At 39.0% G+C, this 22,652-nt stretch overlaps 1 long non-coding RNA gene across 4 annotated transcripts; it reads right to left on the bottom strand.

The window, feature by feature from the left end:
• Nucleotides 1-15,643: 15,643 nt before the first annotated feature.
• On the bottom strand, nucleotides 15,644-17,190 carry LOC136200720 (uncharacterized). 4 transcript variants are annotated; one of them, XR_010673469.1, is made up of 3 exons: nucleotides 16,896-17,190; nucleotides 16,563-16,709; nucleotides 15,644-16,144 (listed from the first exon to the last, which is right to left on the bottom strand). It is a non-coding gene; the product is annotated as an uncharacterized lncRNA (long non-coding RNA). The 4 variants fall into 4 exon arrangements; XR_010673467.1 differs by having other exon boundaries at nucleotides 15,644-15,843; nucleotides 15,944-16,709; XR_010673468.1 differs by having other exon boundaries at nucleotides 15,644-15,843; nucleotides 15,917-16,709.
• Nucleotides 17,191-22,652: the final 5,462 nt, after the last annotated feature.

The raw sequence follows: 22,652 nt of genomic DNA on the forward strand, positions 1-22,652 counted from the left end.
AATCCTATAGGCACTGACTAGGTCAGATTCAGCTCGCAATATGTGCCAACTTAATTTTGGGATTATCGAATTAGTTAAACCAATCAGACAAAGCGTAAGACAAAGATTAAAGCAATAAAACAATTGAATAAACAAAACTATAATATATATCAAAGATGAAAGTATTGTCACGAAGATACAATGAGCCTAGGATTCATAACACGGATCAGAGGCTAGACAGAATATAAAAGAAGAAAAATCCCTTTCAGGGAACATGTCTACCAATGTAGGCGTCTTCCTAGGACTTAAGGATGGAGCTTGAGCAATCCTCGGTGAACGGAGCTTCGGAGGTGTCTTCAATGGAGGTTTGAAGGATATGGAGGAGGTGGAGAGGATTTCTCAAGGTGAAAGCTAAGAAAATTACAAAGATAAAAGATGTCTAATTTACAATGGAAAAGTTCTATTTAGAGTTGTAGCTCGGGCCCTCTTTTTGACCTATTTCGTGTCCTTATGCAGGTGGGAAGTCGTGGGACCGGTCGTGGAGTCGTGGGGTCAAAACTGCTAATTTTGACCAATTCCCGTAGGTCAGCTCGCCGAGCAGGGCGCGCTGCTCAGTGAGCTGGCCCTTGCAGGCCAGCTCGCGGCGAGCAGGCCCCCAGCTCGCCCGAGAAGGCCCCTGGGGGCCTGCTCGGCGAGCTGACATAGCCAGCTCGGTGAGCTGGCCTAAAAAGGCCAGTCCAACGAGCGGTTTTGCCCTGCGCGCTTCTGCACTGTCGCTCGATGTCCCATGATGTAATTTTCGCTCGAACTTATCCCTGCGCATGCACGAAAACTCCAAATAGAATTAGTCGAAAGGCTAAATTGACCCGCCAATCGCTCATTTTGAGGAAACGCTCCGTTTGGTGTGAATTTTGGCGGATCAATTAGCTATAAAAGATAACGGAATTATAACATACATGCCATTTTGGCCTTATTTGCCTAAAATGATCAGAAAACGAGCCTAAACAACGAAAAGTTAATAAAACATTTCCAATTCCTAACTAACTCACACAAAGGCATATAAATGCGAGAATTGCTCGCTTATTCATGAAATAACACTAAAAACCGTCCTAAAACCGTACCCAAAGATAGGGGTTTTTGACCCCTATCAATCGCCGATTTTCAACAAATACCGCTAGGCCCGGCAGACGCAGTAAAAACATCTATCATCACCCATGAGGGCACTTACTGCTATAACGTCATGCCATTCGGCCTCAAAAACGCGGGAGCAACCTACCAAAGACTGATCAACAAAATGTTCTCCCACCTCATCGGTAAAACGGTACAAGTCTATATTGACAACATGGTCGTTCTCAGCTCGAAAGAACAAGATCACCCACGAGATCTGGAGGAAGTCTTCACCATTTTCTGAGATTTCAACCTCAAGCTAAATCCGGAGAAATGCTTCTTATGCATCCGATCAGGCAAATTCCTCGGCTGTGTGGTATCGGAAAAGGGGATTAAGCCCAATCCAGTAAAGATCGAAGCAATTCTAGCAATGAAAGCACCCTGCAACCTCCGAGACGTGCAAAGATTCAACGGGCACCTTATCGCTTTGGGGAGATTTATCTCGTGCTCGGCCCAGTGCTGCCTCCCTTTCTACAAAGCAATAAAGAAGGAACACCCATTAACCTGGTCGACAGATTGCCAGGCGGCTTTCGATGCTATCAAGACTTTCCTAACTACTCCGCCATTACTCTCGGCACCAAAACCAGAAAGGGACATTCATCTCTACTTTACTATCGTAGAGGAGGCCCACGTAATGGTGCTGACTCAAACGGAGGGCGAAGAGGTTTTCCCAATCTATTTCTTGAGCAAGGTGCTTAAAGGGGTTGAAATCCGATATTCGGAAGTCGAGAAAGCCCTGTTTGCCATAACACAAGCATCGGAATTCCTGCGACCATATTTTCAGGCTCAAACTATCATCGTCCGAACAAATTACCCTCTGAAGAAGGCAGTGCAAAAACCCAAGGTCTCAAGACGCATCACGAACTAGTCCATCCGCCTCTCATAATTCGATATACGTTTCGAAGCGCGTACTACCATTAAGGCACAAGTGCTCTCTAATTTTCTCCTTGAATTCACCGGCCCCACAGCTGATGTCCCTGCACACGACACCGATGTTGTTTCCACCGATCAGTGGTCGATGATCGTTGACGGATCATGCGGACCAGGTCGGGTAGGGGCCGACATTGCTATCCGAGGACCAAACAATCTACACCTCTGATACGCCATCCGCCTCGACTTCCCGACCACCAATAATCAGGCAGAATACAAAGCATTGATAGAAACACTTTGACTTGCCAAAACATTGGTAACAGAACAATTAACAATCTACTCGGATTCCAAGCTGATAGTTTGCCACATCAACATCCCCTACAAAGCTAAAGATCCCATTATGTGCCTCTATCTGGCATTAGCAAAGGCCCTTATCATCGACCTTACAACCAAAGGAGTTACATTCGCCCTAACTTTAATTCCACGGGAGGAGAACGAGGAAGAAGACGGCATCGCAGCCCTTGCAGCAGGCGAACAGACGAGCGACATTAGCACTCTTATCGAGGTTGCTCCCATCCCTGTAATAAGAGCAGAGTGCTCGCTACAGATCGACCAAGCCAATGCAGCGCTCACAGGATGGAGAAGCAATATCATCAATTTCTTGCAAAATGGAACCCTCCCCGAGGATAAGATACAAGCGTCCCTCGTCATACGAAAGTCATGGAGATATGCTATTCATAAGGGCCTGCTATATCGCAAGGCATCCTTCCAGCCTTGGTTGAAATGTATTTCGGAGGAAAAAGGAGATCATTGTCTCAAGGAGATACATTAGGGAGTTTGCGGCTCACACCAGGGTGCTCGGTCAATCGCAAAGAAGGCTCGGCTCCAATGTCTATATTGGCAAATCGTGGACTCCAATGTCGTCAAAATCGTATGCAGTTGTTAGGCATGCCAAGTCCATGCAAACACCTACCACGCCCCAGCAGCACCTGATATGAACTTTATAAGTTCATAATTTGTTCAAAGTTTAGTATTTCATTTTGATAATTTGAGTGTTTATTATGTGATTTGTTAGTGTTTTATCCTTGTTTTAGTGTTATGTTTGGTGTAGGAAAATTGTCAAATAGATGCATGAACATTCACATTTTGAGATGAAAATCAGCTGAAACGCGCCCGCGGAAAAAAGCACGCTCATTGGATTAAAGAGGCTTGGATTGCAGGAATTTCCATAACGCGCTCGCGGAAAATAACGCGCCCGCGGAATTTTCCAGAATTGCTGTAAAGTTATGTCTCTTTGTCAAAAGTCACATTCTTCCATCCAAAAGACATGTCTATCTAGAGTGGTGTTTCAAGGGGTGTCTCTACATTTAAAAGAACATAATTGCTGGATGTTTAAAGGATGAAAAAATTACTTGAAGAAGAACACAAGAGATCAGAAAGAAAAAGAGACTTGAAGGTCAATTGCATGTTTAAAGCATTTTGAAGAGAAGTTAGAGATCAAGAAGAAAGAAGACATTAATGTAAAAAGGATAGAGAGATCATCCTTCACTATTCTCCTTCTTCTTTACTCCTTGTATTTACAATTACATTCTATATGTTTTTACTTTTAAGGATGATAATTACTATCCACTTTAGTTTGTTCAATTGACTTAGTTTAATCTAACTTACAATATTCTTTTCATAATACATGGTTCAGTTAAGATCTTAATTATTCTTTATAGTTAGGAATATGATCGAGAGACATTTCCTTAACGAAATTTATGAAGAATTGATTATCTTTTATCCCTAGAGAGATCAGGATAAAAAGATAGTTGTCGTATGTTGATTATTGAATTAGTAATGTTTATGATTGATTAGTTGATTCAACAAGTGAGAACTGAGAATTAATATCATCGTTTTATATTACTAAGTACTCTAATTTATGTCGAGAGAGTAGGTTAGAATTATATACAACTTAACTTGTAATCGTTAGATTGAATAAGTATAATTAAGCAATTCATTAAGTTTTTATCATCTGTCTCTGACTTGTTATTAAAATGCATATTTAAGTTTGATCTTTAGATTCAAGTAATTAGATTAGTTTTAATTAGATAATTAACAACATTCTTATATTTGATTTCTGTAAACAAAAGAAACGGATTAAGTGATAGTGAGTAATAACTTTGTTCCTCGAGGGATCGACATCTTTTATTACTACAAGGAAACTGTGCTCCGGGACGCCGCCGCCTCACAATCCCCTCGCGCCAAAGGAAAGCTAGGTCAATCATGGGAAGGCCCCTACAAAATCCACATTGTGCTCCACAATGGGGCCTACAGAATATCTTCCTTAAAAGGTGATGTCTTCGACAACAACTGGAACATTCAAACACTGCGAAAGTACTACCAATAGCTTTTGTAAACCTCGTTTTTGTTCCACATTAATAAAGTTCGACAATTCCACACCAAGGCCTAACAAAAATAATTCGGTAACCGCATGTTATTGTCAATTATAACATAGCGAGCGACCATTCCAACTACTCGCATGTCGAATAGAAAAATAATTCAGTAACCGCATGTTACTGTCAATTAAAACATAGCGAGCTACCACTTTAGCTACTCGTATAAAATAATTCAGTAACCGCACGTTACTGTCAATTAAAACATAGCGAGCTACCACTTTAGCTACTCGCATAAAATAATTCAGTAATCGCATGTTATTGTCAATTAAAACATAGCGAGCTACCACTTTAGCTACTCACATAAAATAATTCAGTAACCGCATGTTACTATCAATTGGAACATAGCGAGCTATCACGTTAGCTACTCGTATAAATTAATTCAGTACCCGTATGTTACTGTCAATTGGAACATAGCAAGCTACCACGTTAGTTACTCGCATAAAATAATTCAGTAACCGCATGTTACTGTTAATTAGAACATAGCGAGCTATCACTTTAGCTACTCGTATAAAATAATTCAGTAACCGCATGTTACTATCAATTATAACATAGCGAGCTACCATTTCAGCTACTCGCATATCAAGAAAAATAATTCTGTAACCGCATGTTACTATCAATTAAAAACATGGCGAGACACTATTCCAGCTATGCGCATATTGAGAAATGAAATACTTCAGTTACTGTCAACCGTCGTAACAACACTCAACACGAATGATTATGGGCGCCCAGCACATCCCTACCTATCGTTATATCTCAAAGTTCAAATACAAAGACAATGCATTACGAAAATTAACATTGATTACAACAGAATTCAGACCGCTAATCCACTAAACAAAGAGAAAAACAAAGCAGTTGCGAAGGTCAATACCAGACACAGACTAATAACAAACATCGATTACCCTCATGATTGGCCACCTCTCAGCGGTGAGCAACATAATCCGGATTCGGAATGGCTTCATCATCCATGAGAGCTTGATGAACCCACCTCCAATCATGGCACTCATCCATATTGTGCCCATTTTGTCGATGATACAAGCAAGTCTTACCAACGTGAGTCACCTGATGATTAGGATCAGCAGGAATAGGTCCTATCACGCCTTGTCTGGTAAATTCCAGAAACACTACACTGCGTGGCTTAAAAGGGTCCATATATGTTGGTCCGTTCGGCCGCGACGGTGAAGCATGACGTCCTACGCGACGGTAACCTACTTTCAAAGGAAGGCTCAACACTCGACTAGTCTCATCGGCTAAAAGCCTCCGGATCCACGAAAGGTGGGGATTCACCACAGGCACGACCATCTCGTCCGGACCCACGAACCCGATTCCTTCCTAGTATACGTCTTTACCAGTAGCACATAGAGCACTAACGACAACATCGCACGAGTCAGTAGCTGAGCCAGTATAGGGAGCAGAATTTTCACTCTCCACAATCCGAGTTTTGGAACTCTCTCCTCACCCCATCCAAACCTGTGAGGCATATCGAGCTTTCCTTTCGATGGTGTAATCTGCAGCCACAGGAGGATGATAAATGTAGGGATGAGGCATCGCAGAAATGGCCTATTGCACCTCCAGGATCTTCGCGGAATTAACTATCTCACGAAGAGACATCGCAGGAAAAGCAAACTTACATCAGGAGTAGGAATTTTTAAGTAAAAGAAGAAGAAAACGGAACCTATTTATAGAAAAAGCATGACAAGACATGAAAGATAGCACCACAAAAAGCAAAAGTCAAATCCAAATCAGAGCATCATAACAAAGTTGAAATTAGGAAATGCAAAATCCATACAAAGATTCAAATAAGTACATATTATCATTACAAATTGCTAGTCTAACCAACCTAGCCTATTTCTTGCAAAAACGTTCACAAAATTCAACTACTTTTGACTGCTCCTCTCGATCGTAGACCTTCAGAGCAAAACCACTTCGGGCGGGACGGCAAACCCTGCGGTATGCACAGTAGTAAGGACCATCATTCGGTCCATCTTCACCAGTGTATCTTCACGCTTCGCCGTAAAGGATCGAAGGTCGGTAGCTTCTTTCCGAGCCACCTCTAAGTCCCTTTCGAGTTTCTCCTTCTCCACTAGCCATGATGTTTGCACCTCGATCAAAGCAGCCATCTCGATTTTCTTCTCCACGAGAGCCCCCTTCACTTGCCGTACCCAGCGAACGACGCTCTTCAAAAGGAACTCGTGACGACAAAGCTCATCCAGACCCTCAGCCAGCCTTTTCTCCAACTCAACTTTCTCCCCCTTCACCTGATTTAGCTGCTCACATAGCCTCGTCATTTTGGCAACATGCGCCTCGAGGACCTTGTTCGCCTCCATGATCTTCACATTTACTTTCTCCAAATTGGCTATCGCATTCCAGCATACCGACTTCCAATGACTGGTAGGACTGCTCGTCGTTCACGCACATATCGAATATCCGATTCGAATTCATCAAAGCCTGCATACAACTAACAACTTAAGTAAAAGGATTACGAAATAAACCAAATAGATACAACGATCTTACCACTCCGAGGGCGGATAACACTTCCAACATAAGGTCCACCTTTGATACAACATCCATCCGCTGAGATTCACCAGGAAGATTACCAACTCTCGCCAAAGCACGTGGGAGATCGGAGTTCATCATGTCCGCCCCAACCGGCAATTGTTGGACAAAATCGATATACCGCGCCACTTTTGCATCCATCATTGTCAACATTTCAAGGTGATGACCGGTCATGTCAATAAGATCGATCGTCGAGCCAGTATTCCATTCAGTACACGCCCATTTGGAGTTCTCGACTTTCCCCACTTCGGCCTCGGTATTCCCTACCTCAGTCTCAACAGCATTCTGCAGCATCTTCATCTTCTCGTCGCGACCTGCTCTCCTCTTGCTTCGACTAGCACGCTCCAACTTCTCTCCCGCATCACCTTCATCTTCAATCACGACAACGTTCGCTGCGCCAACTGGTCCTTTCTCTTGCGAGCTCTCTAGAGGCTTCATGAGCGAGATCCCAGTATCGACCCTCCATCCTCGGACACGCCCAGCACCCCGCCCATACTTTGAACTACCTGGTTTGCATCTTCCAGGGAGTTGAAGGAGGCTTAGGAAGCAAAAGTCCCTTCAAACGCCTCGTCTGGCGTAACCAAACCAACACGGAACTCTTACATGTCGAAATCCATGCTCACCCTAGGATCTCCAGCACCTGCCAAAACACAAGCATACTTAAAAACATAAAACACATCGACAGAAAGCAACAAAGGCACCCGAAAACCCCGACATCTCAGCTACGACGGTCACATTCACGGCAATCGATTCAAGCTTGGTCAGCTCCCCGTCACTAAATCGATGACCTTTCTTCCATGCTTTAAAATCTTTTGGGGACCACCCGGATAGATGAGCCATCCGCCATTGATTCCATATCGAGTACCCGTAGGAAAGGAAGTGCCCGATTAAACTGTCCACATCTTTCTTGTTATCCTTGTCACATGGCAGACCCTTCAGATATGCCACCAACTATTTTTATGGCTCCAACATCTCTCTACTCACCAACCAACAAGCAGAATCCATAGGATCACTATTCCAAGTTACTTGGAAAGGAAAATCACCTCGCAATTGGTGAACAAGAAAAAATCGATGCCGCCACTCATGAATCTTCTCCTGTAGGCCCCCGAGCACATTGAACTTTGGATGAGAAAAAGTGACATGCCGGGAGCGGGGACCTTTATTCGGGTGAAAGAAGTGTCGGAATACCAAGCTTGTCCCACGAAAACCGACCGACCGACACAAAGCATAAAACGCTACCAACATCCTTCATCCGTTCGGGTGGATCTAACTAGGGCAGAGGTCAAATTCCTTCATTACCTCCATAAAAAATGGGAGCAAGGGGAGCCGCATACTGGACTCGAACTGCTCCTCATATACCACTAGCTCGTTCGCCTGACCCATGATGGGCACGATCTTCGACATTCAACGTACTGAGCTCATACGGCACCCCTATATGATATTCCACCGAAAGAGAGGCAAGATCGGCGGACACTATCACGCTATGCGCATCCTCGACCGCATAGCTATCAGGACGCTTCGGCCTTAGTGATTTTTAAAAATGCTTGCCGTCAGACCCTACGACACTGGGTAAATGCAACCACACTTTGGTCCTCATCCGCTCGTATAACGTCGCTAAGGTCTGGCCCTCCGGTATAATCCCCTCGGGAACCTCAACGACCACCTCATGGACACTGGCCTTCACACCTCCCAAAGGCCTAGAAATACTCGGGTTCGCCCGAGGAACCGGAGGTCGGCGGATTTTCTTTTTTCTTTGACGCAGAGACCCATCCTCGCTTTCTTTATCCGCTCACCCCTTGTGTTTCGGCGCGCGACTACGTGACGTATCCCGAAAAGTGAAATCTCCCACACTAACCGACGCCAATCGTATAAACTTCCCTCGCAAAGAACTCTCTGACATAATCCTCTCTACCCCCAATAATTAAATAAATAAAACACAGGGAAGAGTGGGGCGAGTTACTGACCTCGCTCCTTGAGACAAATAGAACACCGTGACCTTCTCCACAGCCTCAACCGAAAACACACCCCGTCAGAAGCTCCGAACACCGACAAAAGCAAAACAGCAAAAAAATTAGTCAGGAGCGAGTATGCACGAAGGGCGAGGCTCAGGTTAGGGTTTCTAATCAATACAACATGAGGATGCAAAGACTAATGAGAAATTTTTTATAGCAGTGCAAACACCAACGGCAACGGACCAATAGTGGCCAAGGGACGGCGTATGCACCATAGCATTCATTACAAGTATTTAATGCAGCTCTACATGGTGGCGCACCTGTAGGAAGATCAAACGTCTTAAAGACACGCAACGCGCTGCATAACAAACACACACGACACTCCATTTGCGACCCTATATTTTCCAAGCATGCCTCGCATCAAATACTCACTTGAGGACCTTGGGGGGGACTACTTGATAAGGTATTTGACTCTTGGCCCACCGGGCCCATAAGGCCATTCATACATACAATCGCCCAGGCCCATCAGATATGGCCTATAAATACACAATGACTCAAAGAACTAGGTATGCACTCTCTCTATTACTTAGACCTCGAATATTAGCTTAAGACTCTCGAACTACTAATTGACTTGATCATCGGAGTGTTCCCAGGGATCGATCCCCACACAGAGACAACTTCCGGAGGAAACACGCACCTCAAAGGACACCCGATAACAAGCGGGACCCATCGGCGAGACCCTCCTCGGCCACTGTAGCTACACACCTTATTATTTTGTATAGGCACTCATTTTCTACTAATAAATAGAATGATCTCCTTTTCTTTTACATAGGCTAGTACATGAGTTCCATCAATTGTAGCATACATAATATTAATTTTTAATTTAATAAAAAATGATTCTAAGTAAGATTTTGAATGAAGGAAGTCATATTATATTGCTTTTGACTTTTGAATGATCGGATGTACATTTTTGAGCTAATTACTACCGAATGGTAGATTTATATAAGACTTTATTGATAGAATTTTCGTAATACCACAATGTTCCAAGTATGAGGGATTGCTCTGTTTAAGAGTTCCCAAAGTTTGTATGTGTGTGTCTTAACACATTCATCAATTTGAAATGTTCCTTCATAGTTATGACCTAACTTCCATTTATCTTCTCTGGATTGAGAAGCTTCAACATTCCTTAAAACAATATCCCATTGAAAGACTTGCCTAGGTTAGAACTTTTTATTGTGGATTGCCTTCATTTTTTGTTTGTAAGCAACCATTCTGATTGAAGCATGCTCCCTTTTCTCTTCCAGAAAGTGTAACTTTTAACGCATGGCCTCTTTGTTGCCGTCCACAGTAATAAGTTGTTCTACGACTGATTGCTCTAATTTCTACTAGAACAAAAGCTTCGACACCATATGCGAGAGAGCACGGTGTTTCTCTAGTAACTGAGCTTGGGGTTGTTCTATATACCCATAAAACATGTTGGACTTGATCAACCAAAAACCCTTTAGCTTTTCCCAATCTTTTTTTCAATCCATGGATGATTGTTCTCTTTGTTACTTCGGTCATTTCATTTGTCTGTGGATGAGCTATCGAAGTGAAACATAGTTTTATATGAAGATTCTCACAATATGATCCAAATTCTTTGTAGCAAAATTGCTTTCCATTGTATGTGATGATAGTATGGGGGATATTGAATCTGCACAATATCATTTTATCTACAAATGATATCATTTTTAAAGAAATGATCATTGCTGCAACTTCGGCCTCCACTCATTTTGAGAAATGATCCATAGCTACAATCAAGATTTTCTTCCAAGCTTTAGCTTTTGGGAAGGCTCCAACAATGTCAATGCCCCAAGTAGCAAAGGGCCAAGCTGGCTGAATGAGTCTCATGGAGGATGCCGGAGATCTTACAATACGTGTAAAACTATTGAGCATTTTTTTTGTGTTTCTCTCATTTCCTCTACAACTGCTCCCATGGTGGTCTCTAGCTCCTCATGATATGAATATTTTTGGGTGGTAGTATTAGTGCTTCCAAAATATTAAGGAACAAGTGACTTACAAGAATTTTCTCGGTATCTTGAATTAGCGGCTTTCTGCAAGACGACCTCCTCTCTCAAAGGGCAGAATTTGATAGTTCTCAATGTTGGACACATCGCACCCTTTATTGAACTCTGGTGAGCCTTGAGGAACATAGTTTCCTCCACTCTTGATGACCCCTGATTGCGACATCTTTTCGAGTATCTTATCCATCTTCCGATCCATGTCGCTCTTTAAAGCTTCTAGATTATTTTCAATAGAACTGAAATGTCTATCCAAGAATTGTGAATTTTGGATCTCTTCAGAGATCCATGATTGTCCTTTGGGGCTAACATTCTTTTCCCCTCCAATTCGTCTCACTATATAGGGAACATTTCATGTTTTTATGATCTCTTCCTCTTCACAATGGGCTATATTATCTTTGTTGTTGTTCTCATTTTCCATTGGCGCTATTGTGATTTGGTCCCACCGAGCGTATCAATTTTTGTTTGGCTCTTTTATGGAAAATGCAGGCATGCTAGAGAATTGTAGTATTATCAAACTATGGAATAAAATTGCGCTAATAACTTCTAAATATCAAATGATTGTTAGGAATAAGAAATCATAAAATTCAAAAGGATTCGATTATAAATATGATACTGACCTTACAAAAATGATTGAAGAACCAATAAAATAAAATTATGCTGAAAGCTTGAATGAAATTGAACTTTGAAAAGTGAAACTAAAGAAATAACTGAGAAATTTAAATTGTTGGAGTATAGAGAGAATTTGCTAGAGTTTTGCTGGAGTGTGTGTTGGGTCATCTCTTTTTATTTTCGACTTTTAGAGAAGTTAGAAGTAACTTCCTGCTTCCTTCCACTAAGTCACGTTTTCCACCTTCAGATCATGTCTTGAGTAACTTCCCCACCATCTGGTTCCCATGATCTCCATGATGGATTGACTCTGTCATTTTCTAACTTTTCTACTTTTAAATTGGCTCACAAAACACATGTTAAAATAGTAACTAGCCTCCTAGATCCTTTTAGGTTTACCTCAAGTCTCTCCTAAAGTTCACTTTAGGAAGTAAGTCTCCCCTAAGGTTCACTCTAGGAAAATATAACTCTCTTGAGGTTCACTTTAGGAAGTAGGTTTTTCCTAAGGTTCACTCTAGGAAGTATGTTTCCCTAGAGGTTCACTCTAGGAAAATAGGCCTTCAATGAGGTTCACTTTAGGAAGTAGATTTCGCCTGAGGTTCACTCTATGAAGTTTCCTCTGGTTTCCCTCAAGATGTTCCCCTAGTTTCCTTTAAAATGTTTCCCTTAGGGGGGAAACTAAGATTCACTCTAGGAAATTCCAAGTGAACGGTGCACTAGGGAAAATAAACCACTAGAAGTGAAGTTCATCAAGAATGAAAATAGGGTGCACCAAAAAAAATTAAAAAAAGTTTTCTAAAAGGAAAAATTTCCTAAACAATTCTTTTAAGAAAAATTTTCCTAAAAAGAAAGCTTTCTCCCAGGAAAAGTGTACACCACGGTATCCATCAAGAAAACTTTACTTTGAGTACAAACACATATATACCAAGAGTTGTTCAACTTTCGTATATTTCAATACACTATTTTAGCACATGGTATTGGAAATTTTGAAATCTCTACCTGTTGGAGTTTAGTGTCCTAAAAACAATTGTTTTAGGATATAAATATTAATAAATAAACTGTTTATTTAGTCATTTGTTTAATCAGATATATACCATTAAAATTCAACTATATATAAAGGAACTAATCTTTCATAAAGAAAGTAATTTTAAGTTTGTTTAAGTGGTTATAAAGTGTTCATACAAGCATGAAGTGAGACTATACTTTATAATAGATCAATAAACTTAAAATCAACCCAAGTCAATTAATATGTTATAGGGGTTGGCATATTACTGTTGAGACTTGCATGTAACAATGTTTTCTGTCGAGACAGAGAGCTGATCTCACAAGCTTTAGATATAGAGTTATCTAGACAGTTACATGGATCCGGTAAAGGAGTTCGTTAGGATTGGGACCCGACTTGAGATAACAGTATGGATTAATTTATCTAATGTGTCAAATGTTCATCTCATTAGTATTAATAGGTATAACTAATCCTCAGACTCAAATATTCATTAATCAGTGATTCTGGATTATGGAGCGTGATACTTTGATTCTGTGCGAACATGATCCACTACAGGTGAGTGCCTGGGGTGTGTGAGAGCAGGATTGGGTATCACATAAAGTAATTGCAGAATAGTTAATGTTAGATTGAGCATTCGTCACTCCTGATAAGTGGGAGATATATCCAAATGGCCGCTTGTGGTGAATTGACTGAAATCCTTGCAAGGTGATACAGTTAAGAGTAGAAATAGAAATTTCATTTAACTTATCTTTCAGAGTAAATTCAACTTGTACAAGTAAAACAGACTCTTCGTTATATGTAACCTTGACACGTTCCATGGTTATAAGGAATTGAACAAAAGAATATAGTTGATGAAGGATCGAATTATACTGCACCTAATGCGGAAAGGTTAACGACAGTTATCAACCTGACTTCTTATTTTCTCTGGGGGAATATCATAGGTTCTGCTAGTAACAGCTTGCGACGATATTCTGTTATATATGTGTTGGAATTAATTAGGATGAATTAAATTTCAAAGGATATATACAGCTAGTAGCAATAAGGACCAAATGGATCGCATATGGGACTTGGAACCAGAGGACGAAACTGTAATTAGTGGGACAACACTGCATGGGCCGAAATTTAGTGTATGATTAGAGATAATTAATTTGATTAATAATTATAAATAGATTATAGTTGTGAATTAAATTAAAAGATTATCTGATAATATTAATTAGAGGTTTTAATATGATTATAACTCTAATTAATTATCCCTAACCTAAATTAAATAACTAATTAGATTAGTGTTATTGTCAAAATATAATTAGTTATTATTTAGATAATAATTAAGTATTTATTTAATTATCTAATTAGTAATTCTATTCCGAATTTACAACCATGGTTAGGATTTGAGGAGTCTATAAATAGACCCTCACCCTAGGAATTTCGGCTAACACAAAGAAGGTGGCTAGAGGAACCGTTCCGAAATCATCCCGGCTAAATTACATTCTTTCTTACTTTCTCTTTGATCTCGTATCGATTCCTTTAGAGGCGGTCATTGCGATTGCTATTATTAAGGTTGGTTACTAATAGTTCTTCTTTTCTGTGTTAATCAAATTGTTCGTGGCTCACGGATTAAATCTAAGAAGTTGTGGGCACTTCGTTTGCAACTGTAGATAGTTCGTCACACAAGGTATTTCATTCTATCCCTCTTTGTATGAAATAACAATTAACAGATCTTGAAAAAGGAAAATAGATAAAATAGATAAAAATTTATTATTCTGTTGCGCTTAGCTTATCTATTTTCCTACACCACCATCATCCCCTTCAATTCCAGAATGTTGTCATTGTGATAGTTTTGTTGTCTTCCGTTTTCCATTTGATGTATATTGATAAATTACAATTTTGCATGCATATTGAATAGATAAAATTCAATTAGGTTTATAATCAAACTCCACCTAAACCTATTTTGCATTTTTTTTATGGATAAAATACACTTATTCGCAACATAAGAGCACCTAGGAGTAATTTCAAACAATGTTACGGTGTTTTCATATTTGACCGACTCTAAGAATTTGTAGATCATAATTTGATTGGATAGTTATTAAACAAGAACAATAATTTACCAACAAGAACTATAGTTATTAAACTAGCTCACCACTCGTGCTTTGCACGGTTTTTTTTTTTTATAATAATAATATAGTATGTTTATTTTCATTTTCTTATAAAACTGATATATTTATTAATTAATCTACTTAAAGTATTATTTTATAAAAATGAGGCTAAACTTTGTTTTAATGTTTAGATTATATTATTTGCTTCAAAAAAATTATATTATTTAATATTTTAAAATAAAAACTCTTACATAATTATATTTGAAGACATAAAATAAAAACTGAAATTTACCAATTAATGTATTTTAAATTTAAATATCAAATAATTATTATTTTAAATTTAATTGCCAAAACTTTGTTTTCTATTAGACTTTTCTGTATGTAAATAATGGTATTCAATAGCCTTGTTATATATTGTCTTCCTACCTTGTTAGATATTGTCCCTTATATATTATCTTCCTTGTTATAGGCTTGTTATAATATGATATGGAGAGAACCAAAATTTATAGACAAAATAGATATTCATCTTTAGATAATCAAGATAATCAAATTAAATTTTGTGATCTTTGCATATACCAATTAGCTTTTAAAAAAATTAGTAAAAGCCAGAGTTGAAATAGATCATAATCATCAAGCTTGCATCATTAGACATCCAAAATCATATTTTTTTTATGATTCAATTTATTTGGTGGACTGATCTATTTCTAGCCTGTATATACTGAACTTTCTAGATAGTGGTTGTGGACTCGGAAAAATTCAAGTCGAAACTCACACTCTAGAAAAAAAAAAAGCCAATAAATTGACATTTTTTTTAACATACAAATACAGGCCGAATATATTTTTATTTCTGTACTTTAAGATGAATATATTTTACAGAGTAATTCCTTATACAACAAAGTCATAACAATCGTCAACTTGCTTGAATCAAATAAAATAAAAATCTTATTTTTACTATAGTGCATCTTACATCAAAATATGCCCAGAATTTTTTGATTGCTATTTACATATATCAAGATGACTTAAAAATGGATGTCATTTACATATCAAGATAACTTAAAAGGTATTCATGATATCTAATTTATTACTATGTTTGCCCTCCTCAGTGACCTCATCAATGATCTACATATCAAGCAGGTAGGAAAAAATGTCATTAAATTATATATAACAAATATTAGTAAGTCCAAAAAGTAACCTTATAAAAGAATAGGGACATCCAGACCATATTTTTCATTTCTTCCGGTTCTTTTTGATAATTTTTCACCTGGAAAAACAACAAATCTCACAACTGCATTTCAATTAACATTTTTTAAAAGAATATTGCAAAAAGAAATTCATTATGTCGTTGGATAATAAAAGGAAGTAAGATCAGAAATTTAAGGACCCCAATACTTGAGTGTAGCTAGATCATAAGCTCTTGAACCTGAAAATAATCTAAAGAATCAAATATAGAACAAATAAAAAGACAAACAAAACAAAACAGGCTAATTACATGTATGCATAAAAAGACAAACAAAAACAAAGGAGCTGCAGAAATGTAAAGCTATAGTTTAATAATGGTTTGCAAAACTAAATGATATTAGTCTCATAAATCAAGTTCATATTAATTACAGAATTCATCGACCATATAAAAAGGTACAATGAATGCAGCTTGGGATTTTTTTTGCAAATTTTGATTTATTACTACTACAGATGAAATTTATAAATGTAACTTTAATTATTCAATGCTTAATATAAAAAATTTACACGGGAAAAACAATTGAGAATAATTTCTTCCAATTGAATCAAAAGAAAGAAATAAAGAACAATCAAAGAAAGAAAAGCATATGAGATACAAATACCTTGCGCAATTCATCAGAATTATTATAGTTTTCATCCGTCCTTTTACTTTCATGGGTTGGGGAGACATAACATAAGGTACACCTTCTTCTTCGTCTTCTTCTCCTGAAGAAACTTCTCATTACTGTTAACTTTTTCAATCTCCACACCTGAAATATGAATTAAAAAAATTAGTACACAAACATGCCAAATGAGGAAGAAGAAGGAAATTGCAAAAAAAGAGATTGAAACAGGCAGCAGTTGTAAAAAAACGTGTAGAAACTGCAATATTCATCATCTATATGTGAAAATCAAATCTTCAATTTCAGGAACGGCTGAAAGGCTTAGAGGTATACCCTTCAGTTTCAATCAGGAACTGCTCCGAAAATCCTTTATGTTGGAGGAGAGATGAAATTGAATTTTAGACAAACAATAAGAATTCATAAGAGAAAAACGAAATCATTGGAAAAAAGAAGAGAGATAGCAATTATACATAGGGAACAGAATCACGGGTGAGAAATCAAAAGGAAAGAGAATACATGGAAAGGAAACCATGTGGAGAGGAATAGAGAATCAGTTTATATGGAAGAGGGAGATGAAAACCGTATTACGTAGAGAGGAACAGTTATATGTGGAAACTGTGAAAGAACGTTTTTATGGAAAGTGAGCGTGTTAAAGAATGTGAAATGAGAGAGAATTTGAGGCTTTAGGAAGATGACACATCATCAGAGAAGGTCTTAAAATTTGACACGTCATCACTTTTTCTATAAATTTAATATATTGTATAGATAGATAAGAACCATAAAACAGAAAAAATTAGAAAATAGAGCATAGTTAGGACCGCAAAATTGAACCAATCTTTCGACTGATTACAATAAATCAAAATTCAATCAAATTCAACTAATTAGAAAAAATCAAATGCAATCAAATTCCAATAGAAATGAAAAAAAGACAAACATTTGACATAAAAACCAATCTTTCAACTGCAAAATACAAAAAGAGAAGAACCAATCTTGCAACTGATATAAATAGAAAAACCAAACGATGCAATCAGAAGAAACACAAGATGAGAATAAACTGTTCCTAGAAGAACCAAGGACGCCATCAGACACAAGAGGAGAAGAAACCGTTCACAAGAGCCAAGCAAATGGTTTAAGGAACTTCGAAATCGTTCATAGAAGCCAAAGGAAGAAGAATCATATTGTTATTTTGTAGGGGTATTAAAGGGAGAAAAATAATAATGTTAAAAAGAGCCCCAAAAAGTGTTGGAAAAAGTACATGTTCATATATAAAACAACAATGGCTTCCTAACTAAAAACTTTAAAATCTCATTTTTAATACGAAACAATAAACATGAAGAGAAAAATGAGTAAACAAACACACTTTTAATCAAGTCAGGGCAAGTTAAAAAGAACTTACTTTTATTTGATAAGATACCAAGATAGCCTCAAATTCATTAAGGAATAGCTAATTTAGGTCTCATGTACAAAACATTACAATTTTGGTTCCAACATTTATCAACTGTCACAATTAAAAAACCTCACTAATAGAAACTGATACATTCTGGCTTGCACAAATAGTTCATCTTCGACATAATGGAGATGAATTAATAACATGATCATCCGATGTGCCCATATTTTATTAGTGAGACCTTTAATTGCGTTATTTTGATAAAGGTAAGTAAAATTGTATTTTTTTTATTGGTAAAGTCCTGATTTACTCTTTTAAAAGTAGTACATACTTTTTATATATTACAAAGCTCACATTACTATATATATTACCCTCCCACATTTTCTTCGCTGATGATATCATTTTGATGGCGGAAGCTTCAATGTAACAAGCCTATTGGATCAGAGAGGTCATTAGTGGGTTCTCTGCTTGCTCGGGTCAGAAGGTGAGCCTATCAAAATCCCGCATTTTCTTTTCTGCTAATGTTCCGGAGTCGCTTGGTCAAGGAATCTGTCAAAACATGGAAATTGTCCGGACTTCAAATCTTGGGAAGTATCTGGGGGTACCAGTGCTTCATGATAGGGTTTCTAAGAAGACGTTCGGTTATGTTGTGGATATAGTTCAAGAGCGCCTGGTAGGGTGGAAGGCTAATTGTGTGAATTTTGCAGGGAGATTAACTCTTGTGAAGTCGGTTATGACGGCCATTCCTACCTTTGCTATGCAGACGGTCCTCCTGCCCAAAGGTATCTGCAGTGGATTGGATAAATGCAACAGAGGCTTCTTGTGGGGCTCTCAGGCGCAAGCTCGCAAGATACATCTGGTTAACTGGAACACCATTTGCTCCCCGAAGCTTGCAGGCGGCCTTGGCTTGAGGAAGATGTGGGAGTTTAACATTGCTATGGTGGCTAAACTCAGCTGGGACATTCTATGTCAAAAAGATAGCCTATATGTTCGTGTGATGATTGCTAAGTATGGGGGTAACCACATGGGAACTGATATCTTCTGCATGAAATCCCCTAACTCAACTATTTGGAAGAGCATTGCGACAGGGGGCAGCCTAATAAGAAACGGAGAAGCCAAATTGCTTTATAGGGGCAGCGATACGCGGTTTTGTAGGGGTGCACACAAAAATCCGGAAAACCGAAAAACCGGAAAACCAAACCGAAACCAAACCGAAAATAAGGTTAACCGAAACCGATGGACTAGTGTACGGTTTTTAATTTTAAAAATAATGGTTAATGGTTATGGTTACGGTTTTCTTATTCCAAAAACCGTGGTTAACCGAAACCGACCGAATCTCAATTAAATATTAAAAAAATATAAAAATAAATTTATTTATATGGATAAACAATTATTTAGTCCCTATAGTTTTCACAACTCATTAATCAATCCACTATTTAATTATAAAGCCTATAAATTTTTTCACTTTTAATGGTTTAATCCTTCTATCAAATATTAACATCAAATGAGATGAAAATATGTAAATAACTCTCAGTTAATTTGTCACTCTCTCTAATTTCAGTTTATGCCGGTTTTTTTTCTTTTATGTTTTTAGGTTTAGAAACAATGATCAAATTTTATTACTTGTTTTCCAAAACATTATAGCCAGAAGTTTTATTAGGGACATTGCCTTTTTTTATCCGTTTAATTGTTCTTTAACACATTTTTAAATGAAGATTTGATATAGAACTAAACAATTTAACAGAATCAAAACTGAGGGATCATAATACACGTACATCTCCCTCTCCGCAGTTAATCTTTTCAACTCACCATTGACTCGCCGTCTCCCTCACAATAAAAATTAGAATTCTTTTATCATTTTTATTTTCATTTACTAATGGTTAGAAACCGAAATAAAAGGTTAACCGACCGAAATAATTGGTTAACCGATTAGTGGTTAACCGAATTTAATGGACTAGTGTATGGTTAGTGCTTTTTAAAAACCGATTAAATGGTTAACCGACCGAATTAATGTTAATGGATTGGTTAACCGACCACGCGCACCCCTACGGTTTTGGAAAGATACCCGGTGTGGTAATGAACCACTAGTGTCCTCTTTCTTGCATCAGATTCCTTATTCGGATTTGAACCTATCGGCTTTGCACTATTGGGATCTAGAGAAGAATAGCTGGAATTGGAATGCTCTCAATAAGATGCTCCCTCCACAAGTGCTGCTAAAAATTGCTCCCCTTGTTGTATGCCCTGATAGCCTGGTTTCGGATCCATGGTTCTGGCCTTTGACGGACTCTGGCAGATACTCGGTTAAGCCGGGCTATGCGCGCCTCACAGAAGCAGAAGTGGGAGATTGCCGGATTTGGCAGCTGATATGGTCGCTTAATGTCCCGCACAAAATCAAAGCCTTTATTTGGATCCTCGCGCATGGGAAAATCCTCTGCAACATGAACCGTGTTCGCCGGAAACTAATAGACGACGACACATGCCCTCGATGTAGGACTGCGGAATCGGAAACTCATGTGCTGCGGGATTGCAGCTATGCGAAACGACTTTGGCTCGAACTTATTCCTGGGGTCAATCGTCCTGCGTTCCTGACCGGTGATCTGAGGAGTTGGCTAATCTGTAATCTTCAGTGCAGTAGGAAGGTTCGGGAAGTCAGTTAGCCGACCATCTTTGCTTTCTCGGTTTGGTGGCTTTGGAAGTGGAGAAATGAGTTTGTCTTTCAAGGCGCGGCTAGGACTAATGCGGGAAGCGACTTCATCATAGGCCTCTACAATGAATTTCAGTGCTGCCAGGTATTGCTTGCTGTCCTGACTCATGGAACCATTTGGATAAGGTGGAGGCCTCCGGACGAGAATTGGATCAAAGTTAATATGGATGGGGCCTGTAAGGGCAATCTTGGTATGGCATCGGCGGGAGGTCTTATACGGGATCAAAGCGGAATGTGGTTGGGTGGTTTTGGTGCGAATATAGGCTTCTGTACGGTTACTCTGGCTGAGCTTTGGGGAATATTCTTTGGTATGCAACAGGCTTGGACTCTTGGCTTCCGGCAGGTAATAATTGAAGTAGATTCTCAAGTTTGCTTATGCCTCATGGAGGGGGATATTGAGCAACATCATCCGCATTCCTGGCTGGTGAGTCGTTGCCTTGAGTTCAAGAGGAGGAATTGGACCCTTGCTTCTACTCATACTTGTCGAGAAGGAAACCGGACTGCTGACTGGTTGGCGAACTTCGTAGGTTTTTGTGCTATGGGTCATCATGAGTTTTGTGCGCCCCCTGCAGGCCTCCACGGCATTCTCTTTGAAAATAGAAATGGTTCGATTATGAGCCGTAGTGTCCGGATGTAATCTGACTTTGTTTCTGTTTTCTTTTTTCCTTGCTGTTTCTGGGCCTAGTGCATTCGTGCTCTACAAATATATATATATATATATATATATATATATATATATATATATATATATATATATATATATATATACGTTTTTATCTTTTGGGTACTTATCATTATTTATTTATTTTTTTTAGAAGGATAAATAGTAAGTTGTTTTTAACATGAGTGTTACGTCGGAGGCCTCCACCTTATTCATATGTCACTGGAAATTCGGGCGGATTGGATAAATAGTAATTTGTTTTTAACATGAGTGTTACGTCGGAGGCCTCCACCTTATTCTGAAGCTCCTCAGCTGTAGAACACGGGATTGCAAACGAGGCCTTCAACTGCTATTAATGTCACTGGAAATTCGGGCAGATTTGATGAGATTTCAAAGACAAAAACATACCAGCAGAGGAGTTGGGCGAGGAAGGACAGAATTCCCTACCTGTCGGTTATGGCACGTTTCGCCTGCCGAGTTTGTTAAGTGCAATGTGGACGCGGCCTCGTTTGCAACAGAGGGATTGAGTGGTATTATGATACAGATTGAAAGCGATAAATGGAGGTTTTAATCGTAAACCAACAAAGATCTTCTTCTCTAGCTAGACTAGAAGGAGTGAATCCCGATAAACAAGGTATAAACCTTAGTTCTCAATGAGAAATGATATTTTTGATAAAAAGTTGCCATATCCTTACAAAATGAGAGTTTAAATATAACCTCTAAAAGATAAGCAAAGGACAGGGACTACCCCTACTAGGGTTACAATACAGTTAATAATAAGAGGGTAAGATAGGTAATGCGCCCAGACAACAGGTACAGAGGTGCAGGTACGGAGCGTCAGAGGTTGTTGGTGAATTCCTTCGGTAGGAAGTAAACTTGAGATCCGCCCAGTGTAAATGTTGGTACGCCTCATGGCGTACGCCTAGATCCGCCCCGCTCGCGTGTCCCGGGGATCCGCCCTCTTAGATACCACCTCTGTGGGAACGCCGAGAGGAGATCCGCCAAGGAGCGTGTTATTATTGATCCCAGTTAGGATGTCCGCATCATTCTCTCCTTCTTTAAAAGAATTCGGCACTGGCTGGTCTGTGTTGTTCTCCAAAGGGCCATCTGACTTCCACGGGCTAAGGTCACGAACATTGAACGCCGGTGAGACTTTACCAAGCCAATTTGGCAAAGCTATGTGATAGGCATTGGCATTGACCTTCTTGGTGATCTTATATGGCCCGTACTTTCTCGGTCGAAGCTTGCTGCTTGTGGCGTTGGCGAGTCTCTCTTTTCCCAAGTGAACCATAACCTCATCTCCCACTTCGAACTGTAGGTCCCTGCGGTGCTCATCCG

This window comes from Euphorbia lathyris, chromosome 7, assembly GCF_963576675.1.
Source record: "Euphorbia lathyris chromosome 7, ddEupLath1.1, whole genome shotgun sequence".
In the NCBI taxonomy this organism is placed as follows: Eukaryota; Viridiplantae; Streptophyta; class Magnoliopsida; order Malpighiales; family Euphorbiaceae; genus Euphorbia; species Euphorbia lathyris.